General features: G+C 42.8%; 1 protein-coding gene across 11 annotated transcripts in view; it reads left to right on the plus strand.

The window, feature by feature from the left end:
• rbfox3a (RNA binding fox-1 homolog 3a) overlaps positions 1–27,368 on the plus strand; it is a 553,564-nt gene that overhangs the window by 2,805 nt on the left and 523,391 nt on the right. For 10 of the 11 annotated variants that reach the window (XM_017306228.2, XM_081610324.1, XM_017306225.2 and 7 more), the window contains exon 3: positions 18,711–19,060. The gene's annotated coding sequence lies outside the window, so the exon portion shown is untranslated. Of the gene's footprint in view, positions 1–18,564; positions 19,061–27,368 lie in introns of those variants that run through there. The other variant, XM_081610323.1, reaches the window with a different exon arrangement.

Below are 27,368 nucleotides of genomic sequence, written 5' to 3' on the forward strand. Positions count from 1 at the left end.
TTTAACAGCAATATTCTGTTATTTACTGACAGAAACAAACTCGTTTGTCTTCAGAAGTGCTGCCGTTTGGCAGCTCATGTCAGTTTGCCGTTTTTTTCTCAGCGTTTAGGATAAAATCAGCAGCTGAGCTTCTCTACGTTTCCTTTTTATCCGTCTGCGGCCCTGGGAGTTGGCTCTGCTGCCAGCTTGTGCTTCTGATTAGCATGTTCTCAGCTGTATTGACTGATGGTGAGACTCTCGGCTGGCTCCCCTCGAAAGGTGTAATAAACAGAACCTGGGAAGCTGCGGAGCATCTGCATTAACACCTTGCCGTGGCCGTCTCCAAGGGCCTGGGAACCGAGGACGGTGCCTTCCCTTCACACCTCGTTACTCCTATTCCCTCCTGTGACCTTTCCCTGCAGGCAAACACGCACCCCATGAGACGGCAAACCAATCAGTACCCCCTTCCATCCAGCCCAACCTCTCCTAACCCTTCCTCTTTGTCTCGTTCCCAGATACACCTCCGCCGCTACTGTCATCGACTGTTTCTGAGTGGTATCGTTGTCATGGGCCCCATCATTGTCCTCCACTCTATCAGTCAGCGCTGTTTACATTCTGGTGATTTTTGCCTTGAATCACTCTTGCGGAAATGTGACCTTGACGGGAATGCGTGCATCTTTTAAACCCGAAGAGGAAGGAGAGGCTCTTTGAAAGTCTTGTCTTTCATGCCACGAGACAGGAGGCTGTCTGAACTTTTTTATTTTTTTATTTTTTTTGACCAGTCATTACAAAGATCAGGATGGGCTCAAATGCATCAAGCCTCGGCGAGTGCAAGTCACGGTTCTCCAGGTGAAAGGAAAGCAGGCCCTCTGGCAAGGTTGCGTGGTTTGTCTTTGATGCTCTTGGTTTGACACATGGAGCTCACCTTGACTGGGTCATTTATTCAGACACACACTGAAGTCGCCTGGCGCTGGGAGGCCGAGGCCCGGACACTTTCAGCCTTCATGGAGCAGCGGCGCCGGAAAACAGCTGCACTTCAATCAGTCCTCACGCTTTTATAAACGTTTCTGAAAAGAAATACAACTTAAGGTGGAGACTATTGAAGCTAAATGGAAACCAGTAACTGTAATGGATTCCTGACACCCCTATTTACTCTAATCTCAGGGTATTATTAGCCTGGCGGCCCACCAGGCTATTATTGTTTAAAACAATAATACTGATTGTTTTATCAACTTTTGAAATGTGACTGTTTCTTCCAATCAAAAAGAAACATCTTGGTTGAATAATTATCACTTTGAGCCAAACTCTACCGGGGGTATGAATAATTTTGGTTTATTTAGACTGCAGGACAGAAACTAGATGGTTAGCTGGAGACGAAAAGCTTAAGGGCTGGTTGACGTATAGATTTGTAAGTTTGCTGATTTATTGCCTTTTCCAGCTTTTTCTTAGAAATGCTTCAGCAAAGTTTCACCTGGAAGTTTGAAAAATTGTCAGTAACTTAAAATAAGAAATGTCACATTGGAAAATGGTGATTTCAGTAGTTGGATGTTGATTAAAAGGCCTCAGGACATTTTATCCTTGACAAGTCCATGTTGAAATTGTTTATCAAACTTGCATGAAGTCCTAACTTTTTTTACTTTTTTTGTAATTTAAAAAAGAATTAAATCATAATTGCCTTTAAAAGGTTTTAAAAAGTCTTAAACTTGATTTACAGACACTTGGAAACACCCTGTTTAACTTTTCAAACTTTAATTAGGTCACTTTCTTTTCTCTCAAAGCTAATCCAAATTGTAGAAAATCCTTTTAAGTTGGTCTCTGTGAAAGTCGAGTGAGGAGTTCTTTAACTGGGCCGGATGGCGCTGACTGCATGTCGGAGCATTTATGCCTCTGCAGATTATGTCTGCAGCTCAGACCCGGAACGTCCCAGTTGGATGTTAAAGTGACACGACGTTAAAGCGCTGCATGTTTTACTGGTGTGGCTTTAAAAACGGGAAAACGGCTGCAGGCAGGTTGTCGTGTCGAGAAAACCTGTTGCAATTACAGCTTGTTGCATAATTCAGCCAAGCAGACCAGTCAGCACAGCCAGGATGACGTTCGGTTGTAAGTAGAGTGGCCAAAAATTATACACAAGTAGCACGACTTCAACTTATCTTTATTCAAGTAAGAGTAGAAAGTAGCCGCCCAAAAAGCTGCTCAAGAGAAAGAAAGAAAGAAGGCGACTCAAGTACTAACTGCACAATACATCAGTTATTTGATATTCAAAAATTCAATCATTAAACGGGTCAAAATGAAAATAATTCAAATAAATAATTAGAAAATAGTTTAGCTATGAAGCTGCAGGTGTTTGTCTGTCTGGTGAGCATCCAGTCGATCTAGAGCGAGAAAACTAAAGCGTAGTAAAAATACTCCTAAGAGTACACTGCTAGCACAAAGTCTTGGCAAGTATTTTAATCTAATTTCTAGCACAAATAGTAAAATTAAGATAACTTAAAATAAGGCAAAACTTACTTAAAAGTAACTTTTCAGCAAAATAGGAGTTTGGTTTTAGTAAACAATACATTAATATAGATCTAAAAATAAATGCTAGTTCTACTAACAGATTATTTCACTTATACAAGACATTTTATGAAATCAATGTTATTAAATCAATCTGCCAGTGGAATTGGTACTTTTGTTTTTAATCAATATTAAGAATTGTTTTCTGAACATAAGCTCCTATTTCTGGCTGAAAAGTTACTTGTAAGTTAGTTTTTTCTGATTTCAAGTGATATTGACACTAGAAATTATACCAAAATACTAAGATTTTACGTTTGCAGTGTTTCCGAAAAGTTACTGAAGTAACTGTAAGGAGTTACTGCCCAACTCTGCGTATTTCATATTCCATCGCTGAGCGTCGTCGTGGCTCTGAAGCGCAGATTTGACTTTAAACCTTCTGCTTTTTGAATAAATCGTCCCAGCCTGACCTCGGACATCTGCAAGTCTAACGCTGTAGATGAGTTGCAAACTGCAGTGTGGCAAGTCAGAGCACAGAAAAACCCTGTTAATTGGTCCAGTCTGCTGGCCCCTGTCAGACGAGGCCTTTCATGGCCTTTTCATGGCTTTCTCCTGGGAAAACCGAGGAGGCTGCCTGTAATGAGGCACACTACCTGGTTGCAAGAAGGAAGGGAGAGGGGGGATCAGGAGGGTCGCTCGTGGGCAATTAGAGAGAAATAATGAGAGCTTTCTCTTTCTCTCTGTCTCTGTTTCTCCCCCCCCTTCACCCTTCGTCTCATCCCTCCTGTGAGAACGGTGGCTCATCAGGTAACTTTTTAGGGGAGCGTCCCGTGAGAGGCGCCTCAAAGCCCAAACCAGCGCTGCAAGAGGAGCAGCAGAGCGTTGTAGAGCTGCAAGAAACGTTTGTTTGCTTCATGTGTGCCAAATCCGGCCCGCCAAAGCTCCTGATGTGGCCCTCAGAACCTGTTAGCCGCAAAGATAACAGCTCAGATGTTACTGTATCAAATCAATCAAAGCCAAATTATGATTGACAAGTACCTCCAGGTTTTCTAGCCAAATCAACAGATCACATTTTTTAGCATCGTAGTGAATGTGTTGGACATTTTCTGCTAAAACATTGGCTTTAAGTGATGCTAACTCCCACCTGCAGGTGGCAGTGTTTCGTCCTTCTCCTCCACTGCTGCCTCGGCCTTCCTTCATGTCAGGTTATAGTCCATGATTGACAACAAAAAGATTCAGTCAAGTCACATTTAATGTCATTCTAAAGCGGAAATATTTCTAAATTAGCTCCAGGAAATCAGTGATCATAACTGCAAGAAATCACAAAAACAAACGTGAAATCCTGCAGAGGCTGGTCAACGTGAAGAGATCTTCCGTATTAATAATATGAATAAGTATCGAAGGCGGAGACAGATATTTATTAATAATTTAGCAGTTTGTAAATGGGAAAGTTTTGAGCCACACTTTGTGAAAATGAGTTTGACACCACTGCACTGCAAAAACAATAAATCTTAGCAGTTTTTTTTTGTCTGGTTTCTAATACAAATAACCTTTGAAATAAAACAAATTTAAAAGTACTTTATTTATCCCAAAGGGAAATTAAATGTTTGTAACTCATATTTCCTCAGGTTCTTCAGAGTTATTATAGATCATGATGGCTCCTGGCAGGAAAGACCTCTTGTAGCAGTCTGTATTACAGTGAATTTGAAGAAGCCTCTGACTGAAGACACTCTGTTTTGTCTCATGCAAAGAATGATCAGGGTTGTTCAGATGTTTTTTATTTTTATGAAGGATCCTTCATTGCATCTTCATCTCCAAAGAACTTGGGACGTTTTAACAAGATGCAGGAGCTTTTTCTAAGTGAATAATTTATTCTGTATTGTTGAAAAGTAAAAGTTCCACTAACATGTTTTGTTATAAGTGAAATAATCTGCCAATGGAACTAGAACTTTTACTGACTTAGAATAAACTGAGAAGTTACTTGTGATTTAGTTTTGTCTTATTTTGATATATTTGGAGTAGAAACCAGACTTGGTAAGTTTTGTGTTTTTGCAGTGTTGCAGATGGGTGGAGCTGATGCTGTAGATCAGCCTGCAGGTTATTTCACAGAGCCCAGACGAGATGCTGCGGTTTACTTTGTATACAGTTCATTATAGTAAACTAGTTTGTGCAGCACTCGTGAGGTTTTCCTTCTTTTCTGCAGCCCTTCCTTCGCCTGCTGCTCCTGTCTGGAGAGCGATTTTCCCTCCTCTGACAGAGATTGATGTGCTGCCTTTCCCCGGCTGTAATAGCACTCAGCCTCCACTGCACTTAATATCCAAATGGCACCAAATCAAAACCCCAGCCTGCCTGCCTGCCTGCCTGCCAGCCGCTGGAAACACCTCAGCAAAGTGTGGCGCCTTATTTACATGCACAAAGTCAATTCATTTGAGAAGGGCTTGAGAGGTGATCAATAATTTACATGCACATAAGTGGCTGATATGTGTGAAATGGTCTGCTTGGCTTTAAGAATAATGGAGAGGAATTAGAATTGAGTTGCAGATTGTTGGTTATTGGATGAAAAGATCCATGCAAATCGATTAAAACCAAATTGAAATGCTGCTGTGGGTTTTTCTGTGATGATGTTGAGGAACATCAGAGTTCATCCACAGTCTGGAGTCGCGTTAAACATCTGAGGCAGAGAAGAAGAGACGGAAACCTGGGAACGGTCCGGGAGAATGTCCTGTTCCCTTAAAGAGACAGCTGGTCATCCGGCTGATCATCCGGCTGATCATCCAGCTGTTTATCCATCCGGCTGATCATCCATCCAGCTGTTTATCCATCCGGCTGATCATCCATCCAGCTGTTTATCCATCCGGCTGATCATCCAGCTGATCATCCGGCTGATCATCCAGCTGATCATCCATCCAGCTGTTTATCCATCCGGCTGATCATCCATCCAGCTGTTTATCCATCCAGCTGATCATCCATCTGATCATCCATCCAGCTGATCATCCATCCAGCTGTTTATCCATCCGGCTGATCATCCATCTGATCATCCGGCTGATCATCCATCCAGCTGTTTATCCATCCGGCTGATCATCCATCCAGCTGTTTATCCATCCATCTGATCATCCATCCATCCATGTCCTCCGGTTCTTCAGAGTTATTATAGATCATGATCTATGATCATCCAGCTGATCATCCGGCTGTTTATCCATTTGTTAATTCATCCATACAATGATAAATACATCCATCCATCCGTCCATCTTGTTTTTTCCATCTCCATGTTTGAATCTTTTAATATCTGCAGTAAAATAATTTCCCCACCCCATAAATGTATCAGAGGTTTCATTGTTTCTATAGTTTAAAACTGGTTTAAATGAAAGTCTAGACTAATATCCAGGATGTAACAGTATTAGATCTGAGCATAAACAACGTGCTGCAGCTCTGTAATATATTGATGAAATTCTGTTGTTTTCCAAATGTATGAGGAAGAAGAGGCTGAACATCTTATTCTGTCTTGTGTTCATCATTTCACCCAGCTGTGAGATCCTCAGGATAAATCCTCTGAGATCCTCCCACTTCCTTCCACTCTAATGATTATCACCGATCTTTACCTGTTATTTAAACGTGGCCTCGCTCCAGCAGAGGCTGAAAAATCGTCTCTGCTGCCCTTTCAGTGGACCGAGCCCTGTGAAGGAGACGGCGCCGGCTGCGCTTGGCGGCTCGGCTTCGTTTTGAAGTCGTATGACACCAATGATGGCGTGACAGATTTGGGTTAGGATGCAGACCTTGTTTTGATCTCACCGTTTCTGCCTTGGAGAAAGGGACACAAACGCTGCGGTGGAAATCCCTGGCTGCTGAACGCTGCGGCTGTGCACACGCAGTGGCAGGATGTGTAAAAAATGGATGTGAGGATTGTGAGATGGCCCAGGGAGTCTGTTACGCTGAGAGAAAATGTAAAGTGCTATAGTCATGGATGTAATGTAGAATGATTGTCTGTCTCCCCTGTTTATTTGCCGGTGTGAGGGCTGTAATGGAGACAAATGCTTGTCTGAGTCTGTGAACCCGGCGCTCCTCCACCGATCTGCCTGCTGATGCCGGCTGCTTCCAGAGGCATGTGGAGGCAGGTGAAAGGTCCTCAGGTGACTAACCTGGGTTTTATGCCTTAATGACTCCTTGTTATTCTCAACCCTATTTCCCAATTGCCTGGAGCAATTCCCCCCCTGTGTCCATTAGATTGAGGGAGCACCGATCAATACGTGATGCAATTTCCCTGGAGAATGAACAAAGCTCCTTTAGGGTGGCCGCCTGCTGTCTTTCTCTCACAAACGCTTTCTCCTGCTCCTTATTCTGCAACACCTATCCGAGGTTAACTCAGCCAGGTGTCGCGAAGACGAAAAGATTCAGCCGCTGGCATTTATCTAAGTGAGGTAAAAATGACCAGCAACAGGAAGCGCGTTCACATCGGCAGCCGCAACAGAAGCCTGTCGCCCGGTTCCTCCGTACGCCGATGAGGAATGAGTCATCACGGGTCCAACACCCACCGACTGCGAGGCTGGCACTCCGTTTGCCAGCAGCATCATCTGCCTCGCAGGAGACGCTGCCCAGCTATTATCTTTGAACAATGAGGCACGCTTTGCAAGTATTCGATTTCACTAAAGGTCAACATCGTTTTGTCACCGCAGTAAAGTGTTGTTTTCGTAATGAATATGCCCCAGATTATTCAGACACAACATAACCTGTGCAGTGAGCAAAGCACGCCAGAATGCTCTGGCATTTATTTCCTAATGGAGCCTAAAAAAACCCCAACTTTCTGGGTTTTTTCAGTGCAGCGTCGTCTCTCAGGGATAGCGGCAGTTTATCTGCAGTCAGGCCTGTCACTAAAAACAATAAATCGATCATGATGAATTGAAATGAGCTCAATAATTTCCAGTTGGACAACGATCGTTAAAGAGATGCTCCCTGCCAACGTCGCTGAAAAGCAGCCATTTTGAAAGATGCTGCAGACATTTGACAGCCTGTAGGAGTTGGTTTGTTTTACAACAGTCCTCATGGCCACTTCTGCCTGTTTTTCCTGTCTAAGCTCAATGGTTTATATTTTTAAATGCAGTTTTACTTCACAAACCTCATTATCCATTTTAATATCTGTTGTTTTTTAAATTAATTTTTTTTTATTTTGGAGATTTGACTTGAAAATGGTCTCAACCTGACAACATTGTTGTTTATTGCAACAATTTTTGAAGCGATTTATCATCCTGCAAAATGTGTCGTGACAGGTCTATCTGCAGGGATGAAGCTAAATTTGAATAATATTTGCGGTAAAGGATCAATGTGAAATTATTATAGTGTCTAACTATTCAATATATGGCAGCTTACACAGGAAACGTTGATTTATTTTAGTAATTTAGTTAAAGATGCATGGATAGACCTCTCACAATAACATATTTTGCTAGACGATAAATTGTCTGAGTAATTATTGCAATAAATGATAATATTGCCATTTTCAGAACAATATCAAGTAATAAAATAATAATAATAATAGCAGCATATTAATTCAAGTATACCTAATCAAATATAAAAAAGTCTTACATTTCTAAAGAATATTTAACACTGGAACTGAAAAACACTTAAGTCTCCAGAATAACAAACATAACAATTAAAACGGATTATGAAGCTTCTGGAACCAAAATTGCATTTCAACAAATAGTCATAATTCAGCTTTGGCACAGAAATAACTGCTTCGTACCGAGTATCAAATATTTGCAGCATTTTTCAAAATGACAGCTTTTCAACGGTATTGAGAGGGAGGACCTCCTTGTTGTTCACATGGAAATCAATTTATCATTGATTTAATGATTTATTGTTATTGTGAACGGCGATTCGGCAGAGTGAATGGACAGGTTTGGACCCAGGCAGACTCACCCGGACCCGACCTGTGGTTCTGACTGAAACGTCATCAGAACAAGTTGGATTAAATTTGATGTCCAGTTAAAGCAGAGAACAGGAGCAAAGCCGTGTTTTAAATTAATTATTAATGAAATGGCTAAAATGTCCCTGACTTGCAGATTTTGATTAGATTTTGAAATGTGTCTATTGTCCATTTCAGCTGTTAATAGATCATTTAATAAACAACTAAACCATTTGTGTTTTCTTAATCTTCACTGTTAATCTGAGCTCTCAGATAAAGCATGAGAACAAAAACGGTTGCATGTCCCTGGACTGTTTCTGGCCTGTGTTTCCATGCCAACGTTACTTTTATTCTGATTTTGAATACTGCAGTCGGAAAACTTCCTTTTGACCACGATAACGTTTTTATAATAAACTGGAAAATGGGAAGTCACAGCTGGCATTGCTAATCTGCAAGTCTTGCACCTCTTAACTTTTCAAATCTCCAAATTTGTCATTCATTCAATAAAACAAGCCAGCAAGAATATATATATATATAAAAATATATTTCAAGGCCCGAAAAGCCATAAGATATGCAGGTTTCAGTGCTCAGACAAGTATGAAGAACTTGCAGCGCAAAGAAGCCATGTAGCCTTTATACCAGAGCATGTATGCTGTCAAGTGAAAGCATGCAAAGTAGGCCCCAAGTCCCCGCGGCACCCCGCGATACTGATACCAGTCAGTGACATGGAGCGCTCCTCTGGTCCTGCGAATCTTACAAGTGACAGAAATACACCTTGGTGTGGAACAGTGGTCATTGTTTCTGTGCAGAATACCCACACCCACCCACCCACCCACAGAGCTCAGCTGCACTGAAACCATTAACTCCAATAATTAGAAAATGCCTGAAGTAGATGATGCTGAACGCTGACCCCTCCCCCACTGGTGTTTCACACAAGCATCCTCTGCAGACATTCCAGAAGCCTCCATGTTCTTCCATATCTTAACTGTTGTTGTAAATATTCAGAGGATGACCATTTTTCAAACGGACGTGCAGAAAAATATTTTGTTTACGCAGCGTTGAGCTTTTCAACCCTCTCAGCTAATTTAGTTGAACTTTGACTAAAATCTGAATCTGAATTCACAGCCCAAACATGGAGCAGTTTATGTTTGTTTATCGGTTTTAATGAGACGAAGTCTGTTGCAAGATGCTGTCACTTGTTAATCATCATGCTAATTGCTTCATCACACAGTATTTGAAATCTGGAAATTTCCAGTGTACATACTCATCATGGGAATTAATTTTATTTTCGTTTGGGGCTTTTTACTGATTTATATTAACCATTCTCTTTCCAGGGAGGAATAATTATAGAAGCTGGGATTGAATGAACTAGTCTGAGTTTGTTTCAGACTTCATTGTCTTGTCGGTCGGCTTCTCTGCATCAGCCAAGCTTTAAGCATAGTGAACATTGGATTTAATTTCAAAATTTGAGAAACGATCTACTCACTGGTTGTGTTGATGCCAAACATAAACTTTTGGCACTGTTAGTTCTCCGTACCTTGCCTTCCTGGTCACTCAGCATAAATCTTTGTCTTATTATGCTCTGGAAACCTCATATTGATCTTCTCAATTCAACCCCAAATCAGCTTTCTGACGAAACACTCAACTGTAAAACAGTTTTAGTTGCAATGAATTAGTTTTTTCTTGCATCTGCTCAGTGTTGCTACCGGCAACAAAACGTCTCCTTTGCATAATCATTTACTAAAGGAATGCTGTTACAATAAAATGTTTTACTGATTTAAAAAATAACTGTATTTGCAGTTTTAACATATTCATAATCTTTTACATAAACTGCTTTAGTGATTGAAAATGAAATCTCCAGAATACCAGTTTTTAAAATCGGTTATTTGTCAGAATGATTGATTATAAAATAATCTTTAGTTGCAGCCCTATTTTATTTAACCAAAGGAAAACACATAAAGTAAAAAAGTTAGAGTGGGAAATGGAGACAACTGCATAAATAACTGTAGCTGTGTTTCCATTGATCATATAATTGATCATATAATTGCACAAATTGGAATTGAGAAAATAGATTTGGTTCATGGAAACATGTCAATTTTGAGAGAACTCATGTGTTTTAAGTTTTTGCAGTAGGATGATGATGTATTTCGCAAAACTGTAATTGGAACCATGTCTTCACATCACGAGTCATGTGATGTTACTACTGCCAGAAAAGGCGAAGAAGACGACAGGAAGTAGGTGGACAATGATGGCGCAGCATGTTTTTTAATGACTTATCAGTGTAAACAAACATATTCACCTGTGATTTTAATTGTTTCTTACTTAATGGAAACACTGCAATTGTGAAGTTGTGGGGGTTTTTTTTTTCGACATTAACAGAATATCGACCAAGTTTTACGTACTTTTGTAATGGAAATGCAGCTACTGATATGACATTCATGGCACAAACACATCAAAATGAAGATACTGGAGCCCATTTCCTGTGTGAAGCAGCATTATTTCATGCAGAAAAACCTTCCAGTGCTGAACCGAAGGCTGTTTAATGTTGCCACAGGGAGACTCAGTCAGCTGAAAAATTCTCATCGGTTCAAAGTTCTGATAATGTTGATGGGACGAGTGTTTGCACTGCAAACTAAAGCTTTTAGTGGATCAACAACTAGTTGAGTATTTCATTCATCCAGTTTGTTTTGTTGCTCCTGTAGTACTGATATAGTTCAAAGCTCGTCTCTAATTGTGTGAGAAAAATATTTTAGTTCGCAATTTTCTGCTTACAAGACAGTGGATCTCTGTCCCACCTGACAAGGGTCACTGATTTACTCCAGGCTGGTTTAGCAGCGAGTCGCCTTCAGCCATTGAGAGATGTGCTTGGTGCACTGGGTGATCAGAAAGTCTGAAATTGGCCCAGAGAGAGCACTGCTGTCAGGAAAAAAGAGCACAAGCAGAAGAGAAGAAATGGAAAACGCCATCCCCTGCTGGGTGAATGAATGCACAAGTTTCCCTGTGAACCTTTGGCCGTGCACCTTGAAGCACAGCATCGGCGTTTCAAAACACACAGAATGTGGGTGAAGCTTGAAAATGAAGCACAAACAAACCAAAAGATTCTGTTTTGCAACAGAAAATTTACTATTTTGTTTTGGGAAAATATACTCATCATCCATTTTATTAGGTGCATCTGTTGTTCTTTGATCACCACCAAGTCACACAGAAGGCTGACTCAGAAAAACACATCACCGTACTGGACAATAACAGATTAGAAATATGCTGACTCATCTGATGAGTCTCAAGTTCAGCTGCAACGTTCAGAGGTTCTGCTCAGAACAGAAAAATCACATTTTTTATGCACCAATTTCTAAGTCATTAAAGTCAGACTGGCACATTTTGGATATTTTACAAGAAATACAAACATTCAACAAATATATTTATGTTTAGAATAAGACAAATGTGTTTAAAAGGACAATATTATGTATTTTCCACAGTCAAGGAACTGTGTTACTCTCAGGTTACATATTAAACATGACTTAATTTAAAAAAAAATGTACTTCACAGTTTGACACATTGAAGTTGGGCCTCTGTCTCTTTAAGAAGCTCCTACTCTTTCTGACACTCCGTCCTCAGCATGTCAAACATCAGTGCGCCTGTTAGGAGGTGTTGGCTAATTGTTGCTGCTTCTAGTCTGGAGGAGCTGAGTGAGGCAGAATGTTGGCTAGAGACTGCAGCTCCCAGGAGAAACTTTGTGGAAATGGTCACTGCTTGGTGAGAGCAAGCGTTGCCCGCACTCCCTAATGGTTGCCACCAGATGTTCAAGGGTTCCTCAAACTTGGATGAAAGGATCGAAGCAAAACTCCAGGAAAGTTTCTAATGAGGGAATAGCAGTACAACATGGTATAAAACTCAAAAAGTAACATTTTCTTAATAACCCGCCTTTAAACAACATATTTTCTGTTTGGTACGCATTCAGCGCCAACCAAAACGCCTGAATCGGAATGTCTCCAATTCCATGAGAGCACGGACCCATCATGCCTTATATGAGCCGTTCAAACCGCTACTGGTAATGTAATGCGATCCATCCATCCATCCATTTTCTTGCACCCTTGTCCCTCAGTGGGGTCAGGAGGGTTGCTGGTACCTCTCCAGCTAACGTTCCGGGCGAGAGGCGGGGTCACCCTGGACAGGTCGCCAGTCTGTCACAGGGCAACACAGAGACACACAGGACACACAACCATGCACACACACACTCACACCTAGGGGCAATTTGGAGAGGCCAATTAACCTGACAGTCACGTTTTTGGACTGTGGGAGGAAACCGGAGTACCTGGAGAAAACCCACCATGCACAGGGAGAACATGGAGATTCCATGCAGAAAGACCGGAGCCGGGAATCGAACCCAGAACCTTCTTGCTGCAAGGCAACAGCTCTACCAACTGCGTCACTGTGCAGATAATGTAATGGTGTGGGATATTTTCTTGGCATACTTTAGGCTCCTAGCTAATTATTGAAAAACCCACAGCTGACCTGAGTGCTGTTGTGTTGTTGACCAGGTCATCCCCGATTTCTTGAAAACGGCAATGAGTTTGTTGATCTCCATTGACCTCCACAGTCACCAGAGCACCTTAGGGATGGGGTGGGACCAGACATCATTGATATTAAGCTTAAAAATATAAGGCAACTGTGTGAGGATATCATGTCGATACAGACCAAAGCCTCCCATGAGTGCTTCTGGCAGCTTTTTGAATGACTTTGTTGTCACAAAGAATTAAGGCTGTTCTAAAGGCAAGAAGGGGGTCCAACCGGATGCTGGCGGTATCTAGAGCTCTGTCACCCGTCCACATTGATTTGAAAGGCTGTCGGTGCTTCTCTCCTTGTCTCAAGTTAAAACAGTGTTATCTTTCACCGGCCCTGCATTTGTCCCTGTGACTGTTTGACGACCGTGGCGTGGCTGCTGAATGGCACCATTTAAGAGATGAAAGAGCAGTCGTGCAAATGTTGTAAAACAGCCCAAAAGAAAAAGCGAGGTGAAAGAGCGGGGCAGAAGCAACAAAAGGAAGAAGTCACGAAGACATGTGGGCAGCGTTAAATAATTTACTCTCCGTTAAAATCCTCTTTAATTAGCTCTTGTTCTTTGTGTCGGTGCAGGTCTGAACTGTTCAGGGCAGGAAGGCATCATATGCTCGCCTGCTGCGCGATCACAGCGGGGTGCAAGTAGAGGACATAGGGACGAGTCCTGTTGGCTTATTGCTAACAACACCAGCAGGCCACTGTTGCAGACGTCCCTGACTTCTAAAGGCCCGCTAACTCGCTGCTATCACACTTTCCATGGCTTGACCCTGTTTACTGCCCTGTAAACATGTTTTACAATATATTTGTATGCGAGTATGGCTGGCTGTTTGCTCAGACCAAGAACTGCCTCCTCGATGAGGATTAGGGCACCATCTTTAGAACTTTCTGGAAATGATAGCAGGGGAGCGCTGCCTCAGTATTTTGTTGCCCAAGGCTAGTTAAGAGGAACTGCAAGCTGCCAAAGGATCCAATTTCAGGCCATTTCGCTCCCTAAAAAAATTGTCTGAAGTGGAAAATCACACCTGATGGCCCACTAGCATGGCTTTTAAGCCACTAGATGGTGGTATGGGAGTCTTTGTACAATCAATTTTCTGAAGTAAAGAAAAGGTACTTTTGATAAAATAAAAGGAGAGGTTGGACAAAAGTTCAGATGGCCATCACTTCTCTTTGGTATGATCCCTCTTTTTTTACGTCATGGATCATTTCCTTTGCAGTACGCTCAATGAAAGACGGGACTCTGTCAGTGGAGGACGCTGAATTGAGGATGTGCAGCCAGTGTCGAGGTACACACTTTGATTTGTGACATGCAGGGAGACGGAAGGGGAGAAAGAGAAGAGGAAGAGGAAGCATGTGGAACAGAAACGCGGTGTCCCGCTGTGGTAATTTGCCTTGGGTCTTATAGAGCTTACTTTCGCTGCTGGCAGAGTCATCCGCAGGCCGATATGGGAAAAGGAGAAGATGTGGGAACAGCGTGAGGAGCCAGCAGAGTGTTTTGGCTTTTACTTATAGCTTCAGAGGAAATAAAGAGTGAGATGTAGGGAAGGCTGGGAGTGGAGTAGGGTTTAACTGCACGTAATACTCAAACAAAAGGTAAGGCGTGTGCGCTGGCTCCGGAGCACACATCACTGCGTGAACGTGGAAAAGCTGAGGTCAGTTTTTATGGGTGTGCAGCAGTTTTGTGCACACATAAGCGCCTGTGACACCTTTGGCAGTGCCAAGAGCCCACACATCAGCCGGCGTTGACAGCATGCCTGGCACATGCCTGAGGGGCTGGGAAACTTCCCTTCTATAATTGCATCCCATGTCAACCTGTGACAAGTCAGGCTCAACCAGCAAGGGAGCTCACTAATCACCGGCCAGACCTCCTCCATATCTTTTACCCCCCTCCCAACACTCAGCCCTCGATTCTTACCCGTCCACACTTTCACAGAGAAGGAACACACTCCCAATCAAGCGATCTGTTGTTTGCATCTGTTGGGGTAGCACCCCTGAGCAAGCCATTACATCCTCCTCTCAGCACCTGATGCCATCAGCATGACTCTGCAGTCAAAGCAGCTCTGTCTCATTAGTCCTGTTCTTAAGGAGTGTCTGTTAATGAAGCAATTTCCCAAGTATACCATCTGTTAGTCTCACCGGCGCTCTGTCGCTGACACATTTTACTCATTTAATGTTAATTACAGCAAATTTGTTAAAGTTAGTGGGGGGATGAAATAATTTTCCCTCCACTCTTCCAGGCTCAGTAGCTGGGGATTCATGAGCTCCTTCACACCTCCCAGGAAGAACCAGTGAGACAGACAGATCCACGGTTCTCCATCTGGTATTTAGGCTGCTTTTAATGGATCTCACAAGATATTCTGGTTCCAAGTCACTGGTAACGATAAATGTATAAATCTTATATTTCACCTTTAATTATACACGCAAATCTAACTGAGACAGATGGCGAAGTTTTCTAAAGAACCAGTTTAACAGTATTGTTAAATCAGACAATGTGTCAGGCAAATTATCTGAAAACATGAAATAAAACCAGGAGTTGTCTGTGTTGTCATTAATAGGGTGTTGCTTTGTTTAACGCACACAGAGCTGTATAACACTATCTCCTAACCTACAGATTTAATGTTTGGCTGTTTTTTGTCACACTTGCATGTTTCAGATCATCAAACTGATGTTGATACAGATATAATCAGAGTGGATATTAAAACTAGAGATGGGCATCGCTACACGTGAAGCTAGTTCTGCTAATGCTAAATTACTACAACAATACAGATTTCAGCTGAAGCTAATGCTAAAGCATTAACCTTAAATTATATCTGCCTTTGAAAGAGTCCAATCTAACCCTTAATTTGTTTGTGCATGGTCCAGGCGATCTGTTCAGGTTGTACCAACCACTCACCTCTGACTGGCAGAGGTAGACGCCTCCTTCCTGTCTGGATTACGCAGAATGCAAAAGGATTGGATGCTCCTATAAAAACAGACGTTTATTTGAAGGCTTTTTACACACCTTTACCAGATATCAGTCAGTCACCACAGGCGGTTTCAACAATGTGATTTTGGACCAAGGGGAGATTGGTTGAACTGCAGGTAAAGGTGTGTTGGTGAAAGTCTGCATAGTCAAAAGTCCTCTTGATCTTTGGCGTAAGATATCAGCGTGTGTGTGTGTGTGTATGTGTGTGTGAGACCACATCTTTGATCTGTGGTGAATGATGTGTGTGAGTAAGTGAGAAAGCGAGCGACACGGTGCGGCTGCCTCCTACCTCCTGCAGATTGAGGTGAGAGCAGCCAGGTGGGGCTCGGTCGTGTCTGTGCGCCACAGTAACTGGATGTGATGGCTGGCCTCTGGGGATCTCTGCCTTAGAAGTGCTAAACGAGCGAAGCAGAGCAATCACACTGTTCCTGGATGTGTGTGTGTGTGTTGGTGTGTGCATGTCGCGAGCCCACACCCTCCTTTATATGATGGTGAGTTGGCTTTCCTGTCGACTCCGAGTGGGTGTGCGTGTCTCCAGTAAAGGACGCTGCATTTATCTGGGGTCTAAATATAATCACCATGATAAGATAAGATGAAAAAGCCGGAAATGTTTTTAAATGTTGCCAGGTAACAAGCCCTTTACATAACAAATCCCCAGCATGGCCGCAGGTCATTGCGGTGATTCTAAATGTTGCAGACAGTCCACATGTGGTAGCTTGACTCCAGTTAGAAAGGTGGTAGCAAGACACTGGCTCCAGTCTAAACATTGCAACCTCAAGCTTCTTCAACCTCCTCCACCCACCGTGCCTCAATGTGATTGTTAGCCTGAAGCCCCAGAAAGGGCAAACTACCCCCGTACCCTTCATTAACCACATGGAATTGACATAATTCAATTAACGAGCAAAAAAATTCCCTCCCCAAGAGAGGAGAAAGTGTTTGTGTACATTTCTGCCTTTTGCACACCAGCTGTGACTCTCCGCGTCCTCATGCACGCACTTGGATTACACGTGCAACCTGCTAAATGAGCTCTCATGCCTACGAGAGCAAAACAAACGAGTGTGTGTCACAGGTTGCGTTCTTGCCGCGGGCAAACCGAGGCCCCGGAGGTGACACTACCGAGGCCTCTGTTTGCACCGGAGCGCCACGTACCCCCGCCCTCCCGCCCGCCGCATCGCGTGCCGCCCAAGCCGAGGTGAATGCCAAGAAGTCTCCGAGCCACTCCATCAAGCAGCGGCCCCCTCCCACCCCACGGGAACAGCAGCCAATGAATTACAGATTAGATCATTGTTACAGGATCATAACAGTGATCTAATTGCCAATTTCTCTTTTTAATTGAATTTGGTGGAGTGAAGAGGACGGAGATGGGATTCATGGGACACTGTGTGGAGCCGATTGGAGCCGGTCTGCTGTTGACCGGGCGCAACACTTAATGAGGGGGAAAAAATCACGCCGCTTGACATTCGGCTGCAAACTGGGCGTCAACTGCAGAAATGTCAGGCTTAATATCCTTGACAGTGGCTCTTGTTTGGACTGCATCTTGTTTTTGAGGTATTTTGGGTGTGGAATCAGTCAGATTCTGTCCACAGTGTCATGAATCCCAGTTATATTCTGGATTCATTCTGAACGTTCTGATCTCTGCAGATGTTTTTTCCTTTCTCCAACCACTTCTTGGTGCACTGTGAAACTTTAACCTGCTGCTCTCTGACCCAGGCAGAGCTAATTGGAGTCTGCTTCGGTCTCCATGCCCTCGCCCGGTCTTCCTCAGCCCTCCCTTCTTGAAATGCCGTTTCCAGGCTACCCTTGTGCCAGCTATCGTTTTCACGGTATACCAAAGGTATAAAAAAAAGTCACAGTGTCAAAATAGCCCAAAATATGTTCAGAAGCTACATTGATACTTTCCTCATGAAACCCAACAGAATCCAATGTGATGTGGAGAAACATCAAAGGAGGTAAATGCTACTCTGCAAAAGCACGAAATCTTTCCAAGTATTTCTGTCTAATTTCTAGTTCACATATCTTAGTGCACTTAAAATAAGACAAAACTATTGTGTGAGTAACGTTTCATCAGGAAGAGGATTCAGGTCAATAACTCCTTAAGTACAAGTGACAGATTATTTCACTTTTAACGAGACATTTTGTAAATGAAATAATCTGCTGGTTGAACTAGTACTTTTTAAAAAAATCAATAGTAAACAATTATTGACTTGTATTAAGCTCCTATTTCTTGCAGAAAGGTGATTTGTAAGTAGGTTTTGTCTAATTTCAAATGTACTAACAGATTTTCAGTAGAAGATTTTGTGTTTTTGCAGTGTTGAGTGGCACTGAAGCTATCAAAGTCGAAATGAAAAATGTACATGTTTGATTATTTCAGCATGAATAAGATGCATTTTTCAGTGAGAGTGTGATGGGTGCCCATGATGTCTGTCCAGTCTGACCATAAATGAGCTCAGAGTGTTGTCTGATTATAGCTGGGTTCAATTAGATGAGATAAGTTAGCCCACATCTCCTCATCAGCCGAACGTGAGAGCTGACAAGCCCAATACATCTACGGCCGCTATGGTAATTGAGATGGGGAGGTGAGGAGGGTGTGTGGGTGTGTGTGTGTGTGTGTGTGTGTGTGCGCGTGTGTGTGTGTGTGGGAGCCTCCCTCTGCCTCCTGATCCTCAGTACCTGTCATTGATGAGGAGCCAAGGAGAAGCTTCAGCTTGGAGCTGTCATCGGCCCTCTGAACACATCTGCCTCTCTCTATCAACCCTCCCTTCCTCTGTCTGTCTGCCTGCGCGTGTGTGTGTGTGTGTTCACGGCGAGTGTGTTGTGTTTCTGCAGAACTCGGCGTTGGAGGTGTTTGAATCGGAGCAGACGGACTGGGATGCAGGCACCGCCGAGACCGACGCTCCCTCTCCCGGACTGACAGGCCAATCGAAAGCCACCGTTCGCCCTGCCTCTGAATCCCTCTCTCTCTCCATCTTTCTCTTCCCCTCTCTCTCTCTCTCTCTCTCTCTCCAGCTTCATTCCTTAGCGCTCTGCTCGTGTATCCCCTCCTCCTCTTCCTCCTCCTCCTCCTCCTCCTCACACCTTTTGGTCAGAAGAGGAAGAGGAAGCCCAGCCCAGGGAGAGACGCTGAGAGGATGAAACTCTGACACGCCGGCAGACCACAGGGAAACAAGAGCACAACTGTGAGTACAGCGGTCCTTTCACCTCTCACTCAGGCTTAACGCTGTCACACACACTTTGTGTCACACACACACACACGTGTCTGGCGCTTTCACTTCAAACACTCCACTGACTTCACTCCACGCGCTCGCCATCCATCCTCTGCTCAAGTGTCTTTGTCTTTTCCAGGCGGGCAAAAATAGAAATCAAAAGAACTGCATTTTCTCTCTCTCTCTCTCTCTCTCTTAATGTGTTGAAACGTGTTTATTTCTGTGTTCCTGCAGCTGACACCGTAGTCAGAACCAAACACAAGCATAAACAGTCCAGAAGAAGTCTGCTGTCTACTTTTTGGACACTTGTGTTTTAATCTCTTTGTTTCTCACATTAAAACAGAAGGTCTGGATGTGTGGAGCTGCTTTTGTCTGCGCACCTCTCGTGTTTTTATTGGCAATAAAGGAATGTGGGATCGCCACATGAGGCAAAGCGAGGCTGTTTTTATCTCCCATCCTAAACGTATAAGCTGCTGTAACCAATAGAAAGGGGCGTACTTTCTTCTCAATGGCACCGTCCCCGCTGCTTATTATTTAGCTCTCAGCCGGGGGTGATGGGGGATTGGTGGCGTGGGGAAGGGGGGGCTGAAATGCTCCGTTTGCGTCACACTATTTTTTGATTATTCTCCCAGTTCATCTCTGGCTGAGGCGATTTTCCTATTTCCTTCTCCCATTTTGAGAGAGCATAATAGGAGCTCAAACACACGCGGGGAAGTGCAGACAGTGGATCTGTGCAGAGGACACAGATTGCATTCCCTCCGGAGAACGCTTTGCTGTATTAAAGGCACTGGAGGGGCTGCTCGGCACTTGTCATCAGCTTGGCCGGTAATGCCGGCGCGGGGAGCGACGCAGACGGCGTGTTTACGGCCGCTCTCTGATTTAAAGAGCTCCCATTGGCCCTAATGCCTCAGCTGCACGGCTCTGGCCCCATGCATTCCCGGTTATTACATCTGTAAAGCCCTGGATATTGTGCAGCACTTCACTTGCCGAGACGGTCTGATGAGCAAATGTAGAAAATGAAAACACATATATGTTAAACACCCGGCAGTATATTAGATTTGCTGCTGAGCTCCAAACTCCTGGAGTGAGAGATGAAGCATTTGCATTTTTATGATGTGGCTCAACGTGGATTGCTTTCCCCCTCCTCACATCTATGTTTAAAACTCAATCACAAGTACGCCGAGGTTTGCTGTTTGCAATTACATGTCTTGTCGTTTCTAATTCTAATGATTTTCTGGCATGTTCCGCCGCCATAGGTGATATTTTTCATGTTTTCCGAGTTGCTGAATCTAAATGAGGGATTGATTCGGAGCGTTAGAAACACGCGGCGGCTCTCGGGACCCGGCGAGCCTCCGGTTGCAGATGTGTCAGCAAAACAGAATAAAAAGGCCGAGATTGACATCCCGGTCTGCCCGGCCTTGGCAGGTTTCCTGAACCCTGGTGGTTTAAAACAAGAGCACACTCCATTAAATCAAGGTAAACAAGACAATTACGTGTCCTTTCCCCTTCTGGTTGCTCCGGATTCTCTTCTACACTGCAAAAACCCAAAATCTTACCAAGTGTTTTTGGTCTGCTTTCTGGTCAAATGTCTTGAAATGAGGCAAAACCGACTTAAAAGTAATTTTTCTACAAGATGTAGCTTGTTTTAAGTCAGTAAGTCTAGTTCTACTGAACGATTATTCCACTTTCCCATATATGTTTAACTACAGTTTGTTATATGCAATTGTTTCCTGTCTCATCAAGCTGTGCTACCTTTTATTTAAACAAGTGACTGATTGATTTTCTTCGCATTATTGTAATTCGTGTTTTGTGTTTTACATTGCTGCAGGTTTGAACATCGCAAGTTAGTTAGTTACTGAGTAAACGTAGCTTGATTAGAGTATTCACCTGCTACACTGCAAAAACACAAAATCTTACCAAGTCAAGTTTGCAATGCAAATATACACTTGAAACTTGTTCTTTTTTTATGAATATTAAGCAATGTCTGACCAAAACTGAGCTCCTATATCTCATTAAAAAGTTACTTATGAGTTAGTTTTGCCTTATTTTCAGATATTTTCTCTTGAAACTAAACAGAGTTTGTGTGTTTTGCAGTGAACAGGTGATCAGCTCAGACTTTAACATTGCAACAGAAACTTTGGAGAAAATTGGAGCGGAGGAAGATTACAAAAACCACATCACAAAAAGTAATTTAAACTCCCTCAATTAATGCAACTCTCATTTCCGAGTTGCCTGTGGCCTTCATGTGGATCGTATGTAATTTAAATGCAGAGAGCCCGTCTGCGTCTGACGGAGTCGCTGACCACTTTAAATGGGGCTTTTCCTCGTTGTGTCATTGTGCTGAAATGCATTGAGGAAAAAGTTAATAGCCTTTTACGCAAGGAAACATATTTAATTACACATATCGTTCAGTGGTACCCCAGAGGTGCTGTTAACTTTACTCTGAGCTGTGCGGTTATTAGACGGCTTGTAAAAGCGAGATAAGCTCCTGTCGCACCATATTTGCTTCCATCAGCGTGTGTGTTTATGCACTTATTGATTAGATAGTTGGTTACCAGTCTTGACCATCAATACACATCCCTACAAAGTGGGGACCAGATAGTCTTCCCAGTCTCCCTGAAGGCTCAATTACGCAGCATACACCAGGAAGCAGGTGGGGGCTCCTGACAAGGTCGAATTATATATATGTCAGCTTTAAATCATTTATTCAGACATGTCTGAATGTATAAAGAAAGACACGTTCAGGGAGTCAATAAATGTTGCATGCTGCTGCTTTTTAAACATTTTAATCAGATTTTGTTTCTGATTAAATTACATCCTCTGGAAGCTGGGCTTCAGCAGCTCCTGGGTGTTTTCCTCATTTTCTCCTCTTTTTGCCCTGAAAATCTCCAACTAACTTATTGATATCGGAATCCGCTAACTGCACATCTTGAATAATGAGAAATTGAATTTCACTAATTTGCTGAAATCTGGCTGCAGATGCAAACCGACCGCATGGCTTCCGCTTCTGACACTTGTGGTGCCGCTGCTGTAGCAAAGCGTGGAGGTCAATGCTGCTTTTCATGCTTTGTGAGGTTGTTTCCTTTCTTATTGTCACACGCTGCATTCAGCAGCCTGTTTAGAAAGTCATGAATAGCAACGATCCACTGATGAAGGACACGTGGTGCAAATATTTAAAACACTTTTTTCTTTTCCTGTCAAAGAGAAGCCAGAAAAAAAGTTGATTTTGCTGACAGCTTGAGAGGGATAGCCTTGGTTTGCAGAAGAATGCGAGAAAAAGTAATTGCAGGGTTGAAGACTCATTGATAAAATACTGAAGAGTTGTAGTCTGACTCAAGATTCATGTTTTTGTTGTTGTAGATTTGGTATTTGTTAACCGTCTACAAACACAAACAGAGCAGCGGCAGACATCATTTGTGCGAAATAAAAGCTGGAGATGGAATATCTTCCACATGTTGCTGTTTACATCTGGAAATGTTGAGCTTGTGCAACGACGCTCTGCGGCACAAAGGCGATTCTTTTACATTGTAGCCGCGCTGCTGCGGTGGAACGATCCGTTAACAAATGAAACCTGGAGATGCAGGTGTTATTAATTTAGAGAAGTGCCTCAAAGCAAAGGGAAGAATAACACAGAAAACCTTTGAAGAACAACTCAAAACGACTATTTTCTACGTCTCTGTGTCGGCTACGCTGCACGCAGACTCGTTGTCATAGCAACTGACGACAATTGTTTCAGGATTTAACACAGAAAAACGCTCAAACATTCCCACACAAAGAGCAGAACATTCAGTCCGTTACAGTTTCACGATTTTAGTCTTGATGTTTATTTTTGCGATTGTTGATCAGTGATCGCTGTGGTAGATTAGCTATTAGCTCATTTAAACATCTGCTCTACTGATGACCTGTCAGAGTTGGTGTTCAGGTCACCTTTTTTATCTTTTTACTGAACCGAAACGCAAATTATTCCTCCTCACGTCGACATGTTAAAGTCAATAAGAATAACTGAACTACTTCCCTCTCCTTCAGTATTTCCTTCTTAATAAAACTTATCTAGTTGACAATTGGCAGCAAAGCTCTGCGTCCATTTTTCCTTTACATCAGGCATACGTTTAGGTTTTATGTTAGTTAACAGCTGAAACCAATGCTAGTCGTTGTCAGCTAGCAGCTTTCTGTGGAGATGTGGGCGGGATCTTTGAAACGTGACGTCACACAGCAAGGAGTCCATATAAATACTTTGACTGGTTTTTCTGCAGTGTGGATCCAGGTGGGTTGTGATGCTCATTCATCCCATCACCAGCAGCCGTTCTGGCATTGATTTGGTGTGGAGTGCTCTAGTAAGTGAACATCTGGATGGGATATGGCGATATGAACATACATTATTATCATGAACTATTACTCTGGAAGATTATTTAACTCTTAACATATAAAAATATCTTGTTGTAAGTGAACTAATCCGACAGTGGAACTAGTTCTTTTTTTAATCAATAATGGGGAATAATCAACTTAAAACAAGCTATTGATGAAAAGTTACTTGTAAGTCGGTTGTCGTACTTTAAGTGCACTTTGATATTTGCAGTAGAAAATAGACAAAAACCCTCAGGAACACTTTGTGTTTTTCCACCGTGTGTTTCATTATGCAGACTGACTTCGTTCTTTAGAGCGATCCTGTGCATGAAACCGTGTCGGACTCTTTGCAGATTGGCACAGCTTTAGTCAAAAATAGACCAGGTGCATATTTTTAGCGCAATGTGTCGCACTAAAAATATATTTGTGTTTGTCAGCAGCGTGGTAATCACTGAGTCTTGAGGTAGTGAGGGCTGCCTGCTCTCACAACGAGCAGCAGAAACGCGGGCTGCTTCTCCTCGCCAGATGATTTCAGTAACGTGAAGCTTTGCTCTTGTCAGCACCGCGGACGGCGCGGCTTCCTCTTGATTTCCAGCTCTGACATGTCCCACCCTGCAAGTTGACAGGATTGCTTCTTAGGCCTTGTTATATATGGAACGCCGTCCATGTTGTTGAGCCTTTAATTGGCACTCTGCAGTGTTAAGGTGGAGATGTGGAGCCTTCCTGTTGACCGCTTGTCACTCCTGGTGTTTTCTACCATGAAGAAAAGCGTCAGGATTCAAGCTAAACCAGATCTGGCTTCTCTTCGCTTTAAGTTCTGCTTAGATCTAAATAGTTTAATGAAAAACGTTGAAGAAAAGCTCAGAGAAACTACTTTCTGATTTTGGGTTTATGGAAATCTGTTATTAGTTTCTGCTGCTTTCATCTAAGCTAATAATGTGATCAATTATGATTTTAATTAGAGTATTTAATTAGTATTTAATTTAAATTAATTTCTGTTTTTAAAACGTTCCACTATAAAAAGTTTTCTAAGGACTCGATACAGAAAATGTCCAGAAAATTTCAGCCGTTTAGAATCACAGGGGTCAAACTCGAGGCTCCCAGGCCAAATCTGGCCCGCTTTGACCATTTATGTGGCCCTCTGGGCTCTATAGGGCCACATAAGTTTAACTTTAAGATTGTGGGCTCAAATATTATGAGTCAAATCCATTTTCATCTGTACAGGACCAAATTACATAAATGTTAAAAACACATGCACAGTGGTGCAGTTGGTGGAGCTGTTGCCTTGCAGCAAGAAGGTTCTGGGTTCGATTCCCGGCCCCGGTCTTTCTGCATGGAGTTTGCATGTTCTCCCTGTGCATGGTGGGTTTTCTCCAGGTACTCCGGTTTCCTCCCACAGTCCAAAAACATGACTGTCAGGTTAATTGGCCTCTCTAAATTGCCCCTAGGTGTGAGTGTGTGTGTGCATGGTTGTGTGTCTCTGTGTTGCCCTGCGACAGACTGGCGACCTGTCCAGGTGACCCCGCCTCTCGCCCGGTACGTTAGCTGGAGAGGCACCAGCAACCCTCCCGACCCCACTAAGGGACAAGGGTGTATAGAAAATGGATGGATGGACATTTTAAGAAGTACTGACTGAGAAACTATAATATATTAACAGTTTGCCACTTGACGACATTCATGACCTTGATGTGATGAAAATGAGTTTGACGCTCCTGTTTTAGGTGCAGGATGAAAATATAATGTTTTTAAATTGTTTTATGAAAATGTTTTAATATGAGATGTGATGTAAGACATGTTCTAGTTTGCATTTTCTACAGAAGCAACATGTTGTAGACATTGAAGAGGACATTTTACTTACTGTTTTTTTAGTCCTCTGAGAGAGAGGACACATCTTTACAGATATCAAGTTGTTACTTTGTGACCCAGCAGGGGGCGCCGGCGTACACATTTCATATCCAGTAGCATTCAAAGGCTGAACAACTGTTCAAACTTTAGGTAGAAAACCAGAAGGAAAGTCAAGATTTTAGTTTAAAATTGAGCTGTTGTAAAGTTATTTAAAGCCATTATTCAAACTGGAGGTTATTTCTCTCTCAGCAAGCACAGGGTGACAGTGGAGAGGAAAAACCACCACAGCGGTCACTTAAGGGTCTGCACTTTTGCCCCTGATGCCACAAAATAAAATTTGTCTAGAATACATTTTTGGGGGATAAATAATAAATGACATGTTTTGTTTTGAAAGGAAACAGTTTCTGTCCAATCACTGCTGGTGATTTTATATATTTAACAAATCTTAATTCCTATTGGCCCAACAAGATTGTTCTTACTTTTGTTTAATGAATAATTTGTTAAATTACAACATTGTTGCGTTTACTTCTAAACTTTATTTGTGACTTAAATAATTGTTAAAACCTGGAGCATTTTGTATTCTGCTACATAAAACCCTGGAATATAAAGAGGGTGTTCTGTCTTTATTTTACATAACTGTATATTTTTATATATGCAAAACATATTGAATCAAACAAGAGAGCAAAAAGGAAGCAATGTATTTATAACTTTTTGAAACGAAATGCTTTTGTTTTCCTGATGCTGCTTGTTTCTGCTCCACACCGTGAGTTTGTGAGCCGTAATCCCTCCGACTGAAATATGAAACCAGGGCAAATAAACCCAAACTGTTTTCACGTTTTGTTATCATCAAAGGGCAAGAAGGGGAATATGTTTTTGTAAATTACCTTGTTAAAGTCCTACAGCCAAATTCTCCCGCGAACCGTGTTTATTCAGTTCGTTTTATTGGAAACTTTATGGCAGCCTTGCATCGGCTTCAGCCACTTGGTCTCCATTTAATCAGCCGCTACCCCCAGCATTAACCTTCACTTCCTCTCTGTCATTCTCTGCAGGGTCACACAAAGTATCATCAAATATTTATAAAATATTAATAACTGCCTTTAGGAAGGGAAAAGAGAACATAAATAAATCTGCTCCGCAAAGCATTCGATTAAGAAGTCCATTCCATGTAATAAATGGGTGAAGGGGAGCTATAAGGGCAGCCGTGGAGCAAAAAGGGCGAGACAATTGAGTCAGAGAAGAAGAAGCCCTGGAATAAAAGCAGATTTTTTTATTTTTTTTGGAGTCGGAGAGGAATGTTCCTCCTGTAAAGTCTCCAGTTGTACGTTACATGTGCTGTTTGGGAGCTAATGCGAGCCGGAGAGAAATCGTTGTTGTGGACGGCTTGAGCATCCACGTTCCCCAGGGGTGTGGAGGAGGAGGGGGGCACCTACATCGACAGACTCCAAATAGACTAATGCAGACACCCACACACCCCCACACACACACACACACACACACACACACACACGTGTACAGCGAGCTGTTTAGCATGGAGGCTGATTGAGGCAGGGCCCAACATTAATTATCTGTTTTTCAGCTGAGGTCTGGTGACAGTGATTAGAGCGAGGGGGTTTTTTGGAGAGCGGTGCACAGGCGGTCTAATGAGGAAAACTGGCCTCTCTATAGAGCTCTCCAGGCACACTTGATCTGCTTTGTGGTTCAGCAAGTGTGTGTGTGTGTGTGTGTGTGTGTGTGTGTGTGTGTGTGTGTGTGTGTGTGTGTGTGTGTGTGTGTGTGTGTGTGTGTGTGTGTGGGTGTGACTGTAGGCTTGCTGCTGGGAGCTCTCTCTGCATCCTGGGTTTAGAAGCTGATGTAATACTTGGAGTTGAGACGTTCCCGAAGCAGGGAGCAAAAATCTCTGTCAGATTATTTGTGTTTAATTGTCTTATTTTGCTTTTTAGCGTTTTCTTTCGTGGTCGAGTCGCTTTGGGGCTTCTGGGAGACAGTAGGAGTCACATGACTGCTGGTTCTGGTTCTTCGTGTTAAAGGGGAGTTTTCCTCTCCACTGTCACCACATGCATGCTTGGAATGAGAGCCTGCTGCAAAGTTAAAG

Source organism: Poecilia reticulata, chromosome 8 (assembly GCF_904066995.2).
Source record: "Poecilia reticulata chromosome 8, P_reticulata-male-v2, whole genome shotgun sequence".
In the NCBI taxonomy this organism is placed as follows: domain Eukaryota; kingdom Metazoa; phylum Chordata; class Actinopteri; order Cyprinodontiformes; family Poeciliidae; genus Poecilia; species Poecilia reticulata.